Genomic DNA, 22,401 nt, shown 5'->3' on the forward strand with positions numbered 1-22,401 from the left:
TGCTGTTTCTGACCTTCCCTTGCCAGTGCTTTCACAGCCAAACATACACTAAGAATCTCCCCTTGCCTTGCCTCCCACCACTCCCAAGACACATTCTCAAGCTCACTCTCACTCTCGGCACAGACCAGCTCACAAAGTTAAAACATACAGCCATGTCTCCCTCTTGATATTTCTAAGGGCTTAATGCTCTTGCTGGTCCTCACCTTCCCTTGCCAGCACTTTCACACCCAGACAGACACTGCGGATGTACTTTTGCCTTGCCTCCCAGCACTCTCAATACACATTCGCAAGCTCACTCTCACTCTCGGCACAGACCAGCTCACAAAGTTAAAACATCCAGCCATTTCTCCCACACCAGAGATCTAAGGGTTTAGAGCTCTTGCTGTTTCTGACCTTCCCTTGCCAGTGCTTTCACAGCCAAACATACACTAAGAATCTCCCCTTGCCTTGCCTCCCACCACTCCCAAGACACATTCTCAAGCTCCCTCTCACTCTCGGCACAGACCAGATCACAAAGTTAAAACATACAGCCATTTCTCCCACACCAGAGCTCTAAGGGCTTAGAGCTCCTGCTGTTTCTGACCTTCCCTTGCCAGTGCTTTCACAGCCAAACATACACTAAGAATCTCCCCTTGCCTTGCCTCCCACCACTCCCAAGACACATTCGCAAGCTCACTCTCACTCTCGGCACAGACCAGATCACAAAGTTAAAACATACAGCCATGTTTCCCTCTTAATATTTCTAAGGGCTTAATGCTCTTGCTGGTCCTCACCTTCCCTTGCCAGCACTTTCACACCCAGACAGACACTGCGGATGTACTTTTGCCTTGCCTCCCAGCACTCTCAATACACATTCGAAAGCTCACTCTCACATTCACACAGACCAGCTCACAAAGTGCAAACATGCAGCCATTTCTCCCACACCAGAGCTCTAAGGCCTGAGAGCTGGTGCTGTATTCAACTGCCCTTCCCACCGCACTCACAGCCAGACACCCCCCTGGCATCTCCCCTTGCCTTGCCTCCCACCACTCCCAAGACACATTCGCAAGCTCACTCTCACTCTCGGCACAGACCAGCTCACAAAGTTAAAACATACAGCCATGTTTCCCTCTTGATATTTCTAAGGGCTTAATGCTCTTGCTGGTCCTCACCTTCCCTTGCCAGCACTTTCACACCCAGACAGACACTGCGGATGTACTTTTGCCTTGCCTCCCAGCACTCTCAATACACATTCGCAAGCTCACTCTCACATTCGCACAGACCAGCTCACAAAGTGCAAACATGCAGCCATTTCTCCCACACCAGAGCTCTAAGGCCTAAGAGCTGGTGCTGTATTCAACTGCCCTTCCCACCGCACTCACAGCCAGACACCCCCCTGGCATCTCCCCTTGCCTTGCCTCCCACCACTCCCAAGACACATTCTCAAGCTCCCTCTCACTCTCGGCACAGACCAGCTCCCAAAGTTAAAACATACAGCCATTTCTCCCACACCAGAGCTCTAAGGGCTTAGAGCTCTTGCTGTTTCTGACCTTCCCTTGCCAGTGCTTTCACAGCAAGACATACACTAAGAATCTCCCCTTGCCTTGCCTCCCACCACTCCCAAGACACATTCGCAAGCTCACTCTCACTCTCGGCACAGACCAGATCACAAAGTTAAAACATACAGCCATTTCTCCCACACCAGAGCTCTAAGGGCTTAGAGCTCTTGCTGTTTCTGACCTTCCCTTGCCAGTGCTTTCACAGCCAAACATACACTAAGAATCTCCCCTTGCCTTGCCTCCCACCACTCCCAAGACACATTCGCAAGCTCACTCTCACTCTCGGCACAGACCAGATCACAAAGTTAAAACATACAGCCATTTCTCCCACACCAGAGATCTAAGGGCTTAGAGCTCTTGCTGTTTCTGACCTTCCCTTGCCAGTGCTTTCACAGCCAAACATACACTAAGAATCTCCCCTTGCCTTGCCTCCCACCACTCCCAAGACACATTCGCAAGCTCACTCTCACTCTCGGCACAGACCAGCTCACAAAGTTAAAACATACAGCCATGTTTCCCTCTTAATATTTCTAAGGGCTTAATGCTCTTGCTGGTCCTCACCTTCCCTTGCCAGTGCTTTCACACCCAGACAGACACTGCGGATGTACTTTTGCCTTGCCTCCCAGCACTCTCAATACACATTCGCAAGCTCACTCTCACATTCGCACAGACCAGCTCACAAAGTGCAAACATGCAGCCATTTCTCCCACACCAGAGCTCTAAGGCCTAAGAGCTGGTGCTGTATTCAACTGCCCTTCCCACCGCACTCACAGCCAGACACCCCCCTGGCATCTCCCCTTGCCTTGCCTCCCACCACTCCCAAGACACATTCGCAAGCTCCCTCTCACTCTCGGCACAGACCAGCTCACAAAGTTAAAACATCCAGCCATTTCTACCACACCAGAGCTCTAAGGGCTTAGAGCTCCTGCTGTTTCTGACCTTCCCTTGCCAGTGCTTTCACAGCCAGACAGACACTAAAAATCTCCCCTTGCCTTGCCTCCCACCACTCCCAAGACACATTCTCAAGCTCCCTCTCACTCTCGGCACAGACCAGCTCACAAAGTTAAAACATACAGCCATTTCTCCCACACCAGAGCTCTAAGGGCTTAGAGCTCTTGCTGTTTCTGACCTTCCCTTGCCAGTGCTTTCACAGCCAAACATACACTAAGAATCTCCCCTTGCCTTGCCTCCCACCACTCCCAAGACACATTCTCAAGCTCACTCTCACTCTCGGCACAGACCAGCTCACAAAGTTAAAACATACAGCCATTTCTCCCACACCAGAGCTCTAAGGGCTTAGAGCTCCTGCTGTTTCTGACCTTCCCTTGCCAGTGCTTTCACAGCCAAATATACACTAAGAATCTCCCCTTGCCTTGCCTCCCACCACTCCCAAGACACATTCGCAAGCTCACTCTCACTCTCGGCACAGACCAGCTCACAAAGTTAAAACATACAGCCATGTTTCCCTCTTAATATTTCTAAGGGCTTAATGCTCTTGCTGGTCCTCACCTTCCCTTGCCAGCACTTTCACACCCAGACAGACACTGCGGATGTACTTTTGCCTTGCCTCCCAGCACTCTCAATACACATTCGCAAGCTCACTCTCACTCTTCGCACAGACCAGCTCACAAAGTGCAAACATGCAGCCATTTCTCCCACACCAGAGCTCTAAGGCCTGAGAGCTGGTGCTGTATTCAACTGCCCTTCCGACCGCACTCACAGCCAGACACCCCCCTGGCATCTCCCCTTGCCTTGCCTCCCACCACTCCCAAGACACATTCGCAAGCTCACTCTCACTCTCGGCACAGACCAGCTCACAAAGTTAAAACATACAGCCATGTTTCCCTCTTGATATTTCTAAGGGCTTAATGCTCTTGCTGGTCCTCACCTTCCCTTGCCAGCACTTTCACACCCAGACAGACACTGCGGATGTACTTTTGCCTTGCCTCCCAGCACTCTCAATACACATTCGCAAGCTCACTCTCACATTCGCACAGACCAGCTCACAAAGTGCAAACATGCAGCCATTTCTCCCACACCAGAGCTCTAAGGCCTAAGAGCTGGTGCTGTATTCAACTGCCCTTCCCACCGCACTCACAGCCAGACACCCCCCTGGCATCTCCCCTTGCCTTGCCTCCCACCACTCCCAAGACACATTCTCAAGCTCCCTCTCACTCTCGGCACAGACCAGCTCACAAAGTTAAAACATACAGCCATTTCTCCCACACCAGAGCTCTAAGGGCTTAGAGCTCTTGCTGTTTCTGACCTTCCCTTGCCAGTGCTTTCACAGCAAGACATACACTAAGAATCTCCCCTTGCCTTGCCTCCCACCACTCCCAAGACACATTCGCAAGCTCACTCTCACTCTCGGCACAGACCAGCTCACAAAGTTAAAACATACAGCCATTTCTCCCACACCAGAGATCTAAGGGCTTAGAGCTCTTGCTGTTTCTGACCTTCCCTTGCCAGTGCTTTCACAGCCAAACATACACTAAGAATCTCCCCTTGCCTTGCCTCCCACCACTCCCAAGACACATTCGCAAGCTCACTCTCACTCCGCACAGACCAGCTCACAAAGTTAAAACATACAGCCATTTCTACCACACCAGAGCTCTAAGGGCTTAGAGCTCTTGCTGTTTCTGACCTTCCCTTGCCAGTGCTTTCACAGCCAAACATACACTAAGAATCTCCCCTTGCCTTGCCTCCCACCACTCCCAAGACACATTCGCAAGCTCCCTCTCACTCTCGGCACAGACCAGATCACAAAGTTAAAACATACAGCCATTTCTCCCACACCAGAGCTCTAAGGGCTTAGAGCTCCTGCTGTTTCTGACCTTCCCTTGCCAGTGCTTTCACAGCCAAACATACACTAAGAATCTCCCCTTGCCTTGCCTCCCACCACTCCCAAGACACATTCGCAAGCTCACTCTCACTCGCGGCACAGACCAGCTCACAAAGTTAAAACATACAGCCATGTTTCCCTCTTGATATTTCTAAGGACTTAATGCTCTTGCTGGTCCTCACCTTCCCTTGCCAGCACTTTCACACCCAGACAGACACTGCGGATGTACTTTTGCCTTGCCTCCCAGCACTCTCAATACACATTCGCAAGCTCACTCTCACTCCGCACAGACCAGCTCACAAAGTGCAAACATGCAGCCATTTCTCCCACACCAGAGCTCTAAGGCCTAAGAGCTGGTGCTGTATTCAACTGCCCTTCCCACCGCACTCACAGCCAGACACCCCCCTGGCATCTCCCCTTGCCTTGCCTCCCACCACTCCCAAGACACATTCGCAAGCTCACTCTCACTCTCGGCACAGACCAGCTCACAAAGTTAAAACATACAGCCATTTCTCCCACACCAGAGCTCTAAGGGCTTAGAGCTCTTGCTGTTTCTGACCTTCCCTTGCCAGTGCTTTCACAGCAAGACATACACTAAGAATCTCCCCTTGCCTTGCCTCCCACCACTCCCAAGACACATTCGCAAGCTCACTCTCACTCCGCACAGACCAGCTCACAAAGTTAAAACATACAGCCATTTCTACCACACCAGAGCTCTAAGGGCTTAGAGCTCCTGCTGTTTCTGACCTTCCCTTGCCAGTGCTTTCACAGCCAAACATACACTAAGAATCTCCCCTTGCCTTGCCTCCCACCACTCCCAAGACACATTCCCAAGCTCACTCTCACTCTCGGCACAGACCAGATCACAAAGTTAAAACATACAGCCATTTCTCCCACACCAGAGCTCTAAGGGCTTAGAGCTCCTGCTGTTTCTGACCTTCCCTTGCCAGTGCTTTCACAGCCAAACATACACTAAGAATCTCCCCTTGCCTTGCCTCCCACCACTCCCAAGACACATTCGCAAGCTCACTCTCACTCGCGGCACAGACCAGCTCACAAAGTTAAAACATACAGCCATGTTTCCCTCTTGATATTTCTAAGGACTTAATGCTCTTGCTGGTCCTCACCTTCCCTTGCCAAACCTTTCACACCCAGACAGACACTGCGGATGTACTTTTGCCTTGCCTCCCAGCACTCTCACTACACATTCGCAAGCTCACTCTCACTCCGCACAGACCAGCTCACAAAGTGCAAACATGCAGCCATTTCTCCCACACCAGAGCTCTAAGGCCTAAGAGCTGGTGCTGTATTCAACTGCCCTTCCCACCGCACTCACAGCCAGACACCCCCCTGGCATCTCCCCTTGCCTTGCCTCCCACCACTCCCAAGACACATTCGCAAGCTCCCTCTCACTCTCGGCACAGACCAGCTCACAAAGTTAAAACATACAGCCATTTCTCCCACACCAGAGCTCTAAGGGCTTAGAGCTGGTGCTGTTTCTGACCTTCCCTTGCCAGTGCTTTCACAGCCAAACATACACTAAGAATCTCCCCTTGCCTTGCCTCGCAACACTCCCAAGACACATTCTCAAGCTCCCTCTCACTCTCGGCACAGACCAGCTCACAAAGTTAAAACATACAACCATTTCTCCCACACTAGAGCTCTAAGGCCTAAGAGCTCTTGCTCTTTCTGACCTTCCCTTGCCAGTGCTTTCACAGCCAAACATACACTAAGAATCTCCCCTTGCCTTGCCTCCCACCACTCCCAAGACACATTCTCAAGCTCACTCTCACTCTCGGCACAGACCAGCTCACAAAGTTAAAACATACAGCCATGTCTCCCTCTTGATATTTCTAAGGGCTTAATGCTCTTGCTGGTCCTCACCTTCCCTTGCCAGCACTTTCACACCCAGACAGACACTGCGGATGTACTTTTGCCTTGCCTCCCAGCACTCTCAATACACATTCGCAAGCTCACTCTCACTCTTCGCACAGACCAGCTCACAAAGTTAAAACATACAGCCATTTCTCCCACACCAGAGATCTAAGGGTTTAGAGCTCTTGCTGTTTCTGACCTTCCCTTGCCAGTGCTTTCACAGCCAAACATACACTAAGAATCTCCCCTTGCCTTGCCTCCCACCACTCCCAAGACACATTCTCAAGCTCCCTCTCACTCTCGGCACAGACCAGATCACAAAGTTAAAACATACAGCCATTTCTCCCACACCAGAGCTCTAAGGGCTTAGAGCTCCTGCTGTTTCTGACCTTCCCTTGCCAGTGCTTTCACAGCCAAACATACACTAAGAATCTCCCCTTGCCTTGCCTCCCACCACTCCCAAGACACATTCGCAAGCTCACTCTCACTCTCGGCACAGACCAGATCACAAAGTTAAAACATACAGCCATGTTTCCCTCTTAATATTTCTAAGGGCTTAATGCTCTTGCTGGTCCTCACCTTCCCTTGCCAGCACTTTCACACCCAGACAGACACTGCGGATGTACTTTTGCCTTGCCTCCCAGCACTCTCAATACACATTCGAAAGCTCACTCTCACATTCACACAGACCAGCTCACAAAGTGCAAACATGCAGCCATTTCTCCCACACCAGAGCTCTAAGGCCTGAGAGCTGGTGCTGTATTCAACTGCCCTTCCCACCGCACTCACAGCCAGACACCCCCCTGGCATCTCCCCTTGCCTTGCCTCCCACCACTCCCAAGACACATTCGCAAGCTCACTCTCACTCGCGGCACAGACCAGCTCACAAAGTTAAAACATACAGCCATGTTTCCCTCTTGATATTTCTAAGGGCTTAATGCTCTTGCTGGTCCTCACCTTCCCTTGCCAGCACTTTCACACCCAGACAGACACTGCGGATGTACTTTTGCCTTGCCTCCCAGCACTCTCAATACACATTCGCAAGCTCACTCTCACATTCGCACAGACCAGCTCACAAAGTGCAAACATGCAGCCATTTCTCCCACACCAGAGCTCTAAGGCCTAAGAGCTGGTGCTGTATTCAACTGCCCTTCCCACCGCACTCACAGCCAGACACCCCCCTGGCATCTCCCCTTGCCTTGCCTCCCACCACTCCCAAGACACATTCTCAAGCTCCCTCTCACTCTCGGCACAGACCAGCTCCCAAAGTTAAAACATACAGCCATTTCTCCCACACCAGAGCTCTAAGGGCTTAGAGCTCTTGCTGTTTCTGACCTTCCCTTGCCAGTGCTTTCACAGCAAGACATACACTAAGAATCTCCCCTTGCCTTGCCTCCCACCACTCCCAAGACACATTCGCAAGCTCACTCTCACTCTCGGCACAGACCAGATCACAAAGTTAAAACATACAGCCATTTCTCCCACACCAGAGATCTAAGGGCTTAGAGCTCTTGCTGTTTCTGACCTTCCCTTGCCAGTGCTTTCACAGCCAAACATACACTAAGAATCTCCCCTTGCCTTGCCTCCCACCACTCCCAAGACACATTCGCAAGCTCACTCTCACTCTCGGCACAGACCAGATCACAAAGTTAAAACATACAGCCATTTCTCCCACACCAGAGATCTAAGGGCTTAGAGCTCTTGCTGTTTCTGACCTTCCCTTGCCAGTGCTTTCACAGCCAAACATACACTAAGAATCTCCCCTTGCCTTGCCTCCCACCACTCCCAAGACACATTCGCAAGCTCACTCTCACTCTCGGCACAGACCAGCTCACAAAGTTAAAACATACAGCCATGTTTCCCTCTTAATATTTCTAAGGGCTTAATGCTCTTGCTGGTCCTCACCTTCCCTTGCCAGTGCTTTCACACCCAGACAGACACTGCGGATGTACTTTTGCCTTGCCTCCCAGCACTCTCAATACACATTCGCAAGCTCACTCTCACATTCGCACAGACCAGCTCACAAAGTGCAAACATGCAGCCATTTCTCCCACACCAGAGCTCTAAGGCCTAAGAGCTGGTGCTGTATTCAACTGCCCTTCCCACCGCACTCACAGCCAGACACCCCCCTGGCATCTCCCCTTGCCTTGCCTCCCACCACTCCCAAGACACATTCGCAAGCTCCCTCTCACTCTCGGCACAGACCAGCTCACAAAGTTAAAACATCCAGCCATTTCTACCACACCAGAGCTCTAAGGGCTTAGAGCTCCTGCTGTTTCTGACCTTCCCTTGCCAGTGCTTTCACAGCCAGACAGACACTAAAAATCTCCCCTTGCCTTGCCTCCCACCACTCCCAAGACACATTCTCAAGCTCCCTCTCACTCTCGGCACAGACCAGCTCACAAAGTTAAAACATACAGCCATTTCTCCCACACCAGAGCTCTAAGGGCTTAGAGCTCTTGCTGTTTCTGACCTTCCCTTGCCAGTGCTTTCACAGCCAAACATACACTAAGAATCTCCCCTTGCCTTGCCTCCCACCACTCCCAAGACACATTCTCAAGCTCACTCTCACTCTCGGCACAGACCAGCTCACAAAGTTAAAACATACAGCCATTTCTCCCACACCAGAGCTCTAAGGGCTTAGAGCTCCTGCTGTTTCTGACCTTCCCTTGCCAGTGCTTTCACAGCCAAACATACACTAAGAATCTCCCCTTGCCTTGCCTCCCACCACTCCCAAGACACATTCGCAAGCTCACTCTCACTCGCGGCACAGACCAGCTCACAAAGTTAAAACATACAGCCATGTTTCCCTCTTAATATTTCTAAGGGCTTAATGCTCTTGCTGGTCCTCACCTTCCCTTGCCAGCACTTTCACACCCAGACAGACACTGCGGATGTACTTTTGCCTTGCCTCCCAGCACTCTCAATACACATTCGCAAGCTCACTCTCACTCTTCGCACAGACCAGCTCACAAAGTGCAAACATGCAGCCATTTCTCCCACACCAGAGCTCTAAGGACTGAGAGCTGGTGCTGTATTCAACTGCCCTTCCGACCGCACTCACAGCCAGACACCCCCCTGGCATCTCCCCTTGCCTTGCCTCCCACCACTCCCAAGACACATTCGCAAGCTCACTCTCACTCTCGGCACAGACCAGCTCACAAAGTTAAAACATACAGCCATGTTTCCCTCTTGATATTTCTAAGGGCTTAATGCTCTTGCTGGTCCTCACCTTCCCTTGCCAGCACTTTCACACCCAGACAGACACTGCGGATGTACTTTTGCCTTGCCTCCCAGCACTCTCAATACACATTCGCAAGCTCACTCTCACATTCGCACAGACCAGCTCACAAAGTGCAAACATGCAGCCATTTCTCCCACACCAGAGCTCTAAGGCCTAAGAGCTGGTGCTGTATTCAACTGCCCTTCCCACCGCACTCACAGCCAGACACCCCCCTGGCATCTCCCCTTGCCTTGCCTCCCACCACTCCCAAGACACATTCGCAAGCTCCCTCTCACTCTCGGCACAGACCAGCTCACAAAGTTAAAACATACAGCCATTTCTCCCACACCAGAGCTCTAAGGGCTTAGAGCTCTTGCTGTTTCTGACCTTCCCTTGCCAGTGCTTTCACAGCAAGACATACACTAAGAATCTCCCCCTTGCCTTGCCTCCCACCACTCCCAAGACACATTCGCAAGCTCACTCTCACTCTCGGCACAGACCAGCTCACAAAGTTAAAACATACAGCCATTTCTCCCACACCAGAGATCTAAGGGCTTAGAGCTCTTGCTGTTTCTGACCTTCCCTTGCCAGTGCTTTCACAGCCAAACATACACTAAGAATCTCCCCTTGCCTTGCCTCCCACCACTCCCAAGACACATTCGCAAGCTCACTCTCACTCGCGGCACAGACCAGCTCACAAAGTTAAAACATACAGCCATGTTTCCCTCTTGATATTTCTAAGGACTTAATGCTCTTGCTGGTCCTCACCTTCCCTTGCCAGCACTTTCACACCCAGACAGGACACTGCGGATGTACTTTTGCCTTGCCTCCCAGCACTCTCAATACACATTCGCAAGCTCACTCTCACTCCGCACAGACCAGCTCACAAAGTGCAAACATGCAGCCATTTCTCCCACACCAGAGCTCTAAGGCCTAAGAGCTGGTGCTGTATTCAACTGCCCTTCCCACCGCACTCACAGCCAGACACCCCCCTGGCATCTCCCTTGCCTTGCCTCCCACCACTCCCAAGACACATTCGCAAGCTCACTCTCACTCTCGGCACAGACCAGCTCACAAAGTTAAAACATACAGCCATTTCTACCACACCAGAGCTCTAAGGGCTTAGAGCTCTTGCTGTTTCTGACCTTCCCTTGCCAGTGCTTTCACAGCCAACATACACTAAGAATCTCCCCTTGCCTTGCCTCCCACCACTCCCCAAGACACATTCTCAAGCTCACTCTCACTCTCGGCACAGACCAGCTCACAAAGTTAAAACATACAGCCATGTTTCCCTCTTGATATTTCTAAGGACTTAATGCTCCTTGCTGGTCCTCACCTTCCCTTGCCAGCACTTTCACACCCAGACAGACACTGCGGATGTACTTTTGCCTTGCCTCCCAGCACTCTCCAATACACATTCGCAAGCTCACTCTCACTCCGCACAGACCAGCCTCACAAAGTTAAAACATACAGCCTTTTCTACCACACCAGAGCCTCTAAGGGCTTAGAGCTCTTGCTGTTTCTGACCTTCCCTTGCCAGTGCTTTCACAGACAGACACTAAAAATCTCCCCTTGCCTTGCCTCCCACCACTCCCAAGACACATTCGCAAGCTCCCTCTCACTCTCGGCACAGACCAGCTCCCAAAGTTAAAACATACAGCCATTTCTCCCACACCAGAGCTCTAAGGGCTTAGAGCTGGGCTGTTTCTGACCTTCCCTTGCCAGTGCTTTCACAGCCAAACATACACTAAGAATCTCCCTTGCCTTGCCTCGCAACCACTCCCAAGACACATTCTCAAGCTCCCTCTCACTCCTCGGCACAGACCAGCTCACAAAGTTAAAACATACAACCATTTCTCCCACACCAGAGCTCTAAGGGCTTAGAGCTCTTGCTGTTTCTGACCTTCCCTTGCCAGTGCTTTCACAGCCAAACATACACTAAGAATCTCCCCTTGCCTTGCCTCCCACCACTCCAAGACACATTCGCAAGCTCACTCTCACTCTCGGCACAGACCAGTCACAAAGTTTAAACCATACAGCCATGTTTCCCTCTTGATATTTCTAAGGGCTTAATGCTCTTGCTGGTCCTCACCTTCCCTTGCCAGCACTTTCACACCCAGACAGACACTGCGGATGTACTTTTGCCTTGCCTCCCAGAACTCTCAATACACATTCGCAAGCTCACTCTCACTCTTCGCACAGACCAGCTCACAAAGTTAAAACATACAGCCATTTCTCCCACACCAGAGCTCTAAGGGCTTAGAGCTCTTGCTGTTTCTGGACCTTCCCTTGCCAGTGCTTTCACAGCCAAACATACACTAAGAATCTCCCCTTGCCTTGCCTCCCACCACTCCCAAGACACATTCGCAAGCTCCCTCTCACTCTCGGCACAGACCAGCTCACAAAGTTAAAAACATACAGCCATTTCTCCCACACCAGAGCTCTAAGGGCTTAGAGCTGGTGCTGTTTCTGACCTTCCCTTGCCAGTGCTTTCACAGCCAAACATATACTAAGAATCTCCCCTTGCCTTGCCTCCCACCACTCCCAAGACACATTCTCAAGCTCACTCTCACTCTCGGCACAGACCACCTCACAAAGTTAAAACATACAGCCATTTCTCCCACACCAGAGCTCTAAGGGCTTAGAGCTCTTGCTGTTTCTGACCTTCCCTTGCCAGTGCTTTCACAGCCAAACATACACTAAGAATCTCCCCTTGCCTTGCCTCCCACCACTCCCAAGACACATTCGCAAGCTCACTCTCACTCTCGGCACAGACCAACTCACAAAGTTAAAACATACAGCCATGTTTCCCTCTTAATATTTCTAAGGACTTAATGCTCTTGCTTGTCCTCACCTTCCCTTGCCAGCACTTTCACACCCAGACAGACACTGCGGATGTACTTTTGCCTTGCCTCCCAGCACTCTCAATACACATTCGCAAGCTCACTCTCACTCTCGGCATAGACCAGCTCACAAAGTTAAAACATACAGCCATTTCTCCCACACCAGAGCTCTAAGGGCTTAGAGCTCTTGCTGTTTCTGACCTTCCCTTGCCAGTGCTTTCACAGCCAAACATACACTAAGAATCTCCCCTTGCCTTGCCTCCCACCACTCCCAAGACACATTCTCAAGCTCCCTCTCACTCTCGGCACAGACCAGCTCACAAAGTTAAAACATACAGCCATTTCTCCCACACCAGAGCTCTAAGGGCTTAGAGCTCCTGCTGTTTCTGACCTTCCCTTGCAAGTGCTTTCACAGCCAAACATACACTAAGAATCTCCCCTTGCCTTGCCTCCCACCACTCCCAAGACACATTCGCAAGCTCACTCTCACTCTCGGCACAGACCAGATCACAAAGTTAAAACATACAGCCATGTTTCCCTCTTAATATTTCTAAGGGCTTAATGCTCTTGCTGGTCCTCACCTTCCCTTGCCAGCACTTTCACACCCAGACAGACACTGCGGATGTACTTTTGCCTTGCCTCCCAGCACTCTCAATACACATTCGAAAGCTCACTCTCACATTCGCACAGACCAGCTCACAAAGTGCAAACATGCAGCCATTTCTCCCACACCAGAGCTCTAAGGCCTGAGAGCTGGTGCTGTATTCAACTGCCCTTCCCACCGCACTCACAGCCAGACACCCCCCTGGCATCTCCCCTTGCCTTGCCTCCCACCACTCCCAAGACACATTCGCAAGCTCACTCTCACTCTCGGCACAGACCAGCTCACAAAGTTAAAACATACAGCCATGTTTCCCTCTTGATATTTCTAAGGGCTTAATGCTCTTGCTGGTCCTCACCTTCCCTTGCCAGCACTTTCACACCCAGACAGACACTGCGGATGTACTTTTGCCTTGCCTCCCAGCACTCTCAATACACATTCGCAAGCTCACTCTCACATTCGCACAGACCAGCTCACAAAGTGCAAACATGCAGCCATTTCTCCCACACCAGAGCTCTAAGGCCTAAGAGCTGGTGCTGTATTCAACTGCCCTTCCCACCGCACTCACAGCCAGACACCCCCCTGGCATCTCCCCTTGCCTTGCCTCCCACCACTCCCAAGACACATTCTCAAGCTCCCTCTCACTCTCGGCACAGACCAGCTCACAAAGTTAAAACATACAGCCATTTCTCCCACACCAGAGCTCTAAGGGCTTAGAGCTCTTGCTGTTTCTGACCTTCCCTTGCCAGTGCTTTCACAGCAAGACATACACTAAGAATCTCCCCTTGCCTTGCCTCCCACCACTCCCAAGACACATTCGCAAGCTCACTCTCACTCTCGGCACAGACCAGCTCACAAAGTTAAAACATACAGCCATTTCTCCCACACCAGAGATCTAAGGGCTTAGAGCTCTTGCTGTTTCTGACCTTCCCTTGCCAGTGCTTTCACAGCCAAACATACACTAAGAATCTCCCCTTGCCTTGCCTCCCACCACTCCCAAGACACATTCGCAAGCTCACTCTCACTCCGCACAGACCAGCTCACAAAGTTAAAACATACAGCCATTTCTCCCACACCAGAGCTCTAAGGGCTTAGAGCTCTTGCTGTTTCTGACCTTCCCTTGCCAGTGCTTTCACAGCCAAACATACACTAAGAATCTCCCCTTGCCTTGCCTCCCACCACTCCCAAGACACATTCGCAAGCTCCCTCTCACTCTCGGCACAGACCAGATCACAAAGTTAAAACATACAGCCATTTCTCCCACACCAGAGCTCTAAGGGCTTAGAGCTCCTGCTGTTTCTGACCTTCCCTTGCCAGTGCTTTCACAGCCAAACATACACTAAGAATCTCCCCTTGCCTTGCCTCCCACCACTCCCAAGACACATTCGCAAGCTCACTCTCACTCTCGGCACAGACCAGATCACAAAGTTAAAACATACAGCCATGTTTCCCTCTTAATATTTCTAAGGGCTTAATGCTCTTGCTGGTCCTCACCTTCCCTTGCCAGCACTTTCACACCCAGACAGACACTGCGGATGTACTTTTGCCTTGCCTCCCAGCACTCTCAATACACATTCGAAAGCTCACTCTCACATTCACACAGACCAGCTCACAAAGTGCAAACATGCAGCCATTTCTCCCACACCAGAGCTCTAAGGCCTGAGAGCTGGTGCTGTATTCAACTGCCCTTCCCACCGCACTCACAGCCAGACACCCCCCTGGCATCTCCCCTTGCCTTGCCTCCCACCACTCCCAAGACACATTCGCAAGCTCACTCTCACTCTCGGCACAGACCAGCTCACAAAGTTAAAACATACAGCCATGTTTCCCTCTTGATATTTCTAAGGGCTTAATGCTCTTGCTGGTCCTCACCTTCCCTTGCCAGCACTTTCACACCCAGACAGACACTGCGGATGTACTTTTGCCTTGCCTCCCAGCACTCTCAATACACATTCGCAAGCTCACTCTCACATTCGCACAGACCAGCTCACAAAGTGCAAACATGCAGCCATTTCTCCCACACCAGAGCTCTAAGGCCTAAGAGCTGGTGCTGTATTCAACTGCCCTTCCCACCGCACTCACAGCCAGACACCCCCCTGGCATCTCCCCTTGCCTTGCCTCCCAGCACTCCCAAGACACATTCTCAAGCTCCCTCTCACTCTCGGCACAGACCAGCTCCCAAAGTTAAAACATACAGCCATTTCTCCCACACCAGAGCTCTAAGGGCTTAGAGCTCTTGCTGTTTCTGACCTTCCCTTGCCAGTGCTTTCACAGCAAGACATACACTAAGAATCTCCCCTTGCCTTGCCTCCCACCACTCCCAAGACACATTCGCAAGCTCACTCTCACTCTCGGCACAGACCAGATCACAAAGTTAAAACATACAGCCATTTCTCCCACACCAGAGATCTAAGGGCTTAGAGCTCTTGCTGTTTCTGACCTTCCCTTGCCAGTGCTTTCACAGCCAAACATACACTAAGAATCTCCCCTTGCCTTGCCTCCCACCACTCCCAAGACACATTCGCAAGCTCACTCTCACTCTCGGCACAGACCAGATCACAAAGTTAAAACATACAGCCATTTCTCCCACACCAGAGATCTAAGGGCTTAGAGCTCTTGCTGTTTCTGACCTTCCCTTGCCAGTGCTTTCACAGCCAAACATACACTAAGAATCTCCCCTTGCCTTGCCTCCCACCACTCCCAAGACACATTCGCAAGCTCACTCTCACTCTCGGCACAGACCAGCTCACAAAGTTAAAACATACAGCCATGTTTCCCTCTTAATATTTCTAAGGGCTTAATGCTCTTGCTGGTCCTCACCTTCCCTTGCCAGTGCTTTCACACCCAGACAGACACTGCGGATGTACTTTTGCCTTGCCTCCCAGCACTCTCAATACACATTCGCAAGCTCACTCTCACATTCGCACAGACCAGCTCACAAAGTGCAAACATGCAGCCATTTCTCCCACACCAGAGCTCTAAGGCCTAAGAGCTGGTGCTGTATTCAACTGCCCTTCCCACCGCACTCACAGCCAGACACCCCCCTGGCATCTCCCCTTGCCTTGCCTCCCACCACTCCCAAGACACATTCGCAAGCTCCCTCTCACTCTCGGCACAGACCAGCTCACAAAGTTAAAACATCCAGCCATTTCTACCACACCAGAGCTCTAAGGGCTTAGAGCTCCTGCTGTTTCTGACCTTCCCTTGCCAGTGCTTTCACAGCCAGACAGACACTAAAAATCTCCCCTTGCCTTGCCTCCCACCACTCCCAAGACACATTCTCAAGCTCCCTCTCACTCTCGGCACAGACCAGCTCACAAAGTTAAAACATACAGCCATTTCTCCCACACCAGAGCTCTAAGGGCTTAGAGCTCTTGCTGTTTCTGACCTTCCCTTGCCAGTGCTTTCACAGCCAAACATACACTAAGAATCTCCCCTTGCCTTGCCTCCCACCACTCCCAAGACACATTCTCAAGCTCACTCTCACTCTCGGCACAGACCAGCTCACAAAGTTAAAACATACAGCCATTTCTCCCACACCAGAGCTCTAAGGGCTTAGAGCTCCTGCTGTTTCTGACCTTCCCTTGCCAGTGCTTTCACAGCCAAACATACACTAAGAATCTCCCCTTGCCTTGCCTCCCACCACTCCCAAGACACATTCGCAAGCTCACTCTCACTCTCGGCACAGACCAGCTCACAAAGTTAAAACATACAGCCATGTTTCCCTCTTAATATTTCTAAGGGCTTAATGCTCTTGCTGGTCCTCACCTTCCCTTGCCAGCACTTTCACACCCAGACAGACACTGCGGATGTACTTTTGCCTTGCCTCCCAGCACTCTCAATACACATTCGCAAGCTCACTCTCACTCTTCGCACAGACCAGCTCACAAAGTGCAAACATGCAGCCATTTCTCCCACACCAGAGCTCTAAGGACTGAGAGCTGGTGCTGTATTCAACTGCCCTTCCGACCGCACTCACAGCCAGACACCCCCCTGGCATCTCCCCTTGCCTTGCCTCCCACCACTCCCAAGACACATTCGCAAGCTCACTCTCACTCTCGGCACAGACCAGCTCACAAAGTTAAAACATACAGCCATGTTTCCCTCTTGATATTTCTAAGGGCTTAATGCTCTTGCTGGTCCTCACCTTCCCTTGCCAGCACTTTCACACCCAGACAGACACTGCGGATGTACTTTTGCCTTGCCTCCCAGCACTCTCAATACACATTCGCAAGCTCACTCTCACTCTCGGCACAGACCAGCTCACAAAGTTAAAACATACAGCCATTTCTCCCACACCAGAGCTCTAAGGGCTTAGAGCTGGTGCTGTTTCTGACCTTCCCTTGCCAGTGCTTTCACAGCCAAACATACACTAAGAATCTCCCCTTGCCTTGCCTCCCACCACTCCCAAGACACATTCGCAAGCTCACTCTCACTCTCGGCACAGACCAGCTCACAAAGTTAAAACATCCAGCCATTTCTCCCACACCAGAGCTCTAAGGGCTTAGAGCTGGTGCTGTTTCTGACCTTCCCTTGCCAGTGCTTTCACAGCCAAACATACACTAAGAATCTCCCCTTGCCTTGCCTCCCACCACTCCCAAGACACATTCGCAAGCTCACTCTCACTCTCGGCACAGACCAGCTCACAAAGTTAAAACATACAGCCATTTCTCCCACACCAGAGCTCTAAGGGCTTAGAGCTCTTGCTGTTTCTGACCTTCCCTTGCCAGTGCTTTCACAGCCAAACATACACTAAGAATCTCCCCTTGCCTTGCCTCCCACCACTCCCAAGACACATTCGCAAGCTCACTCTCACTCTCGGCATAGACCAGCTCACAAAGTTAAAACATCCAGCCATTTCTCCCACACCAGAGATCTAAGGGTTTAGAGCTCTTGCTGTTTCTGACCTTCCCTTGCCAGTGCTTTCACAGCCAAACATACACTAAGAATCTCCCCTTGCCTTGCCTCCCACCACTCCCAAGACACATTCTCAAGCTCCCTCTCACTCTCGGCACAGACCAGATCACAAAGTTAAAACATACAGCCATTTCTCCCACACCAGAGCTCTAAGGGCTTAGAGCTCCTGCTGTTTCTGACCTTCCCTTGCCAGTGCTTTCACAGCCAAACATACACTAAGAATCTCCCCTTGCCTTGCCTCCCACCACTCCCAAGACACATTCGCAAGCTCACTCTCACTCTCGGCACAGACCAGATCACAAAGTTAAAACATACAGCCATGTTTCCCTCTTAATATTTCTAAGGGCTTAATGCTCTTGCTGGTCCTCACCTTCCCTTGCCAGCACTTTCACACCCAGACAGACACTGCGGATGTACTTTTGCCTTGCCTCCCAGCACTCTCAATACACATTCGAAAGCTCACTCTCACATTCACACAGACCAGCTCACAAAGTGCAAACATGCAGCCATTTCTCCCACACCAGAGCTCTAAGGCCTGAGAGCTGGTGCTGTATTCAACTGCCCTTCCCACCGCACTCACAGCCAGACACCCCCCTGGCATCTCCCCTTGCCTTGCCTCCCACCACTCCCAAGACACATTCGCAAGCTCACTCTCACTCTCGGCACAGACCAGCTCACAAAGTTAAAACATACAGCCATGTTTCCCTCTTGATATTTCTAAGGGCTTAATGCTCTTGCTGGTCCTCACCTTCCCTTGCCAGCACTTTCACACCCAGACAGACACTGCGGATGTACTTTTGCCTTGCCTCCCAGCACTCTCAATACACATTCGCAAGCTCACTCTCACATTCGCACAGACCAGCTCACAAAGTGCAAACATGCAGCCATTTCTCCCACACCAGAGCTCTAAGGCCTAAGAGCTGGTGCTGTATTCAACTGCCCTTCCCACCGCACTCACAGCCAGACACCCCCCTGGCATCTCCCCTTGCCTTGCCTCCCACCACTCCCAAGACACATTCTCAAGCTCACTCTCACTCTCGGCACAGACCAGCTCCCAAAGTTAAAACATACAGCCATTTCTCCCACACCAGAGCTCTAAGGGCTTAGAGCTCTTGCTGTTTCTGACCTTCCCTTGCCAGTGCTTTCACAGCAAGACATACACTAAGAATCTCCCCTTGCCTTGCCTCCCACCACTCCCAAGACACATTCGCAAGCTCACTCTCACTCTCGGCACAGACCAGCTCACAAAGTTAAAACATACAGCCATTTCTCCAACACCAGAGATCTAAGGGCTTAGAGCTCTTGCTGTTTCTGACCTTCCCTTGCCAGTGCTTTCACAGCCAAACATACACTAAGAATCTCCCCTTGCCTTGCCTCCCACCACTCCCAAGACACATTCGCAAGCTCACTCTCACTCTCGGCACAGACCAGCTCACAAAGTTAAAACATACAGCCATGTTTCCCTCTTAATATTTCTAAGGGCTTCATGCTCTTGCTGGTCCTCACCTTCCCTTGCCAGCACTTTCACACCCAGACAGACACTGCGGATGTACTATTGCCTTGCCTCCCAGCACTCTCAATACACATTCGCAAGCTCACTCTCACTCTTCGCACAGACCAGCTCACAAAGTTAAAACATCCAGCCATTTCTCCCACACCAGAGCTCTAAGGGCTTAGAGCTCTTGCTGTTTCTGACCTTCCCTTGCCAGTGCCTTCACAGCCAAACATACACTAAGAATCTCCCCTTGCCTTGCCTCCCACCACTCCCAAGACACATTCTCAAGCTCCCTCTCACTCTCGGCACAGACCAGCTCACAAAGTTAAAACATACAGCCATTTCTCCCACACCAGAGCTCTAAGGCCTAAGAGCTCCTGCTGTTTCTGACCTTCCCTTGCCAGTGCTTTCACAGCCAAACATACACTAAGAATCTCCCCTTGCCTTGCCTCCCACCACTCCCAAGACACATTCGCAAGCTCACTCTCACTCTCGGCACAGACCAGCTCACAAAGTTAAAACATACAGCCATTTCTCCCACACCAGAGCTCTAAGGCCTAAGAGCTCTTGCTGTTTCTGACCTTCCCTTGCCAGTGCTTTCACAGCCAAACATACACTAAGAATCTCCCCTTGCCTTGCCTCCCACCACTCCCAAGACACATTCGCAAGCTCACTCTCATTCTCGGCACAGACCAGCTCACAAAGTTAAAACATACAGCCATGTTTCCCTCTTAATATTTCTAAGGGCTTAATGCTCTTGCTGGTCCTCACCTTCCCTTGCCAGCACTTTCACACCCAGACAGACACTGCGGATGTACTTTTGCCTTGCCTCCCAGCACTCTCAATACACATTCGCAAGCTCACTCTCACTCTTCGCACAGACCAGCTCACAAAGTTAAAACATACAGCCATTTCTCCCACACCATAGCTCTAAGGCCTAAGAGCTGGTGCTGTATTCAACTGCCCTTCCCACCGCACTCACAGCCAGACACCCCCCTGGCATCCCCCCTTGCCTTGCCTCCCACCACTCCCAAGACACATTCTCAAGCTCCCTCTCACTCTCGGCACAGACCAGCTCACAAAGTTAAAACATACAGCCATTTCTCCCACACCAGAGCTCTAAGGGCTTAGAGCTCCTGCTGTTTCTGACCTTCCCTTGCCAGTGCTTTCACAGCCAAACATACACTAAGAATCTCCCCTTGCCTTGCCTCCCACCACTCCCAAGACACATTCGCAAGCTCACTCTCACTCTCGGCACAGACCAGATCACAAAGTTAAAACATACAGCCATGTTTCCCTCTTAATATTTCTAAGGGCTTAATGCTCTTGCTGGTCCTCACCTTCCCTTGCCAGCACTTTCACACCCAGACAGACACTGCGGATGTACTTTTGCCTTGCCTCCCAGCACTCTCAATACACATTCGCAAGCTCACTCTCACTCTTCGCACAGACCAGCTCACAAAGTGCAAACATGCAGCCATTTCTCCCACACCAGAGCTCTAAGGCCTAAGAGCTGGTGCTGTATTCAACTGCCCTTCCCACCGCACTCACAGCCAGACACCCCCCTGGCATCTCCCCTTGCCTTGCCTCCCACCACTCCCAAGACACATTCTCAAGCTCACTCTCACTCTCGGCACAGACCAGCTCACAAAGTTAAAACATACAGCCATTTCTCCCACACCAGAGCTCTAAGGGCTTAGAGCTCTTGCTGTTTCTGACCTTCCCTTGCCAGTGCTTTCACAGCCAAACATACACTAAGAATCTCCCCTTGCCTTGCCTCCCACCACTCCCAAGACACATTCGCAAGCTCACTCTCACTCTCGGCACAGACCAGCTCACAAAGTTAAAACATACAGCCATTTCTCCCACACCAGAGCTCTAAGGGCTTAGAGCTCCTGCTGTTTCTGACCTTCCCTTGCCAGTGCTTTCACAGCCAAACATACACTAAGAATCTCCCCTTGCCTTGCCTCCCACCACTCCCAAGACACATTCGCAAGCTCACTCTCACTCTCGGCACAGACCAGCTCACAAAGTTAAAACATAGAGGCATGTTTCCCTCTTAATATTTCTAAGGGCTTAATGCTCTTGCTGGTCCTCACCTTCCCTTGCCAGCACTTTCACACCCAGACAGACACTGCGGATGTACTTTTGCCTTGCCTCCCAGAGCACTCTCAATACACATTCGAAAGCTCACTCTCACTCTTCGCACAGACCAGCTCACAAAGTGCAAACATGCAGCCATTTCTCCCACACCAGAGCTCTAAGGACTGAGAGCTGGTGCTGTATTCAACTGCCCTTCCGACCGCACTCACAGCCAGACACCCCCCTGGCATCTCCCCTTGCCTTGCCTCCCACCACTCCCAAGACACATTCTCAAGCTCCCTCTCACTCTCGGCACAGACCAGCTCACAAAGTTAAAACATACAGCCATGTTTCCCTCTTGATATTTCTAAGGGCTTAATGCTCTTGCTGGTCCTCACCTTCCCTTGCCAGCACTTTCACACCCAGACAGACACTGCGGATGTACTTTTGCCTTGCCTCCCAGCACTCTCAATACACATTCGCAAGCTCACTCTCACATTCGCACAGACCAGCTCACAAAGTGCAAACATGCAGCCATTTCTCCCACACCAGAGCTCTAAGGCCTAAGAGCTGGTGCTGTATTCAACTGCCCTTCCCACCGCACTCACAGCCAGACACCCCCCTGGCATCTCCCCTTGCCTTGCCTCCCACCACTCCCAAGACACATTCTCAAGCTCCCTCTCACTCTCGGCACAGACCAGCTCACAAAGTTAAAACATACAGCCATTTCTCCCACACCAGAGCTCTAAGGGCTTAGAGCTCTTGCTGTTTCTGACCTTCCCTTGCCAGTGCTTTCACAGCAAGACATACACTAAGAATCTCCCCTTGCCTTGCCTCCCACCACTCCCAAGACACATTCGCAAGCTCACTCTCACTCCGCACAGACCAGCTCACAAAGTTAAAACATACAGCCATTTCTACCACACCAGAGCTCTAAGGGCTTAGAGCTCCTGCTGTTTCTGACCTTCCCTTGCCAGTGCTTTCA

This window comes from Pelecanus crispus, chromosome 2 (genome assembly GCF_030463565.1).
Source record: "Pelecanus crispus isolate bPelCri1 chromosome 2, bPelCri1.pri, whole genome shotgun sequence".
Lineage (NCBI taxonomy): Eukaryota > Metazoa > Chordata > Aves > Pelecaniformes > Pelecanidae > Pelecanus > Pelecanus crispus.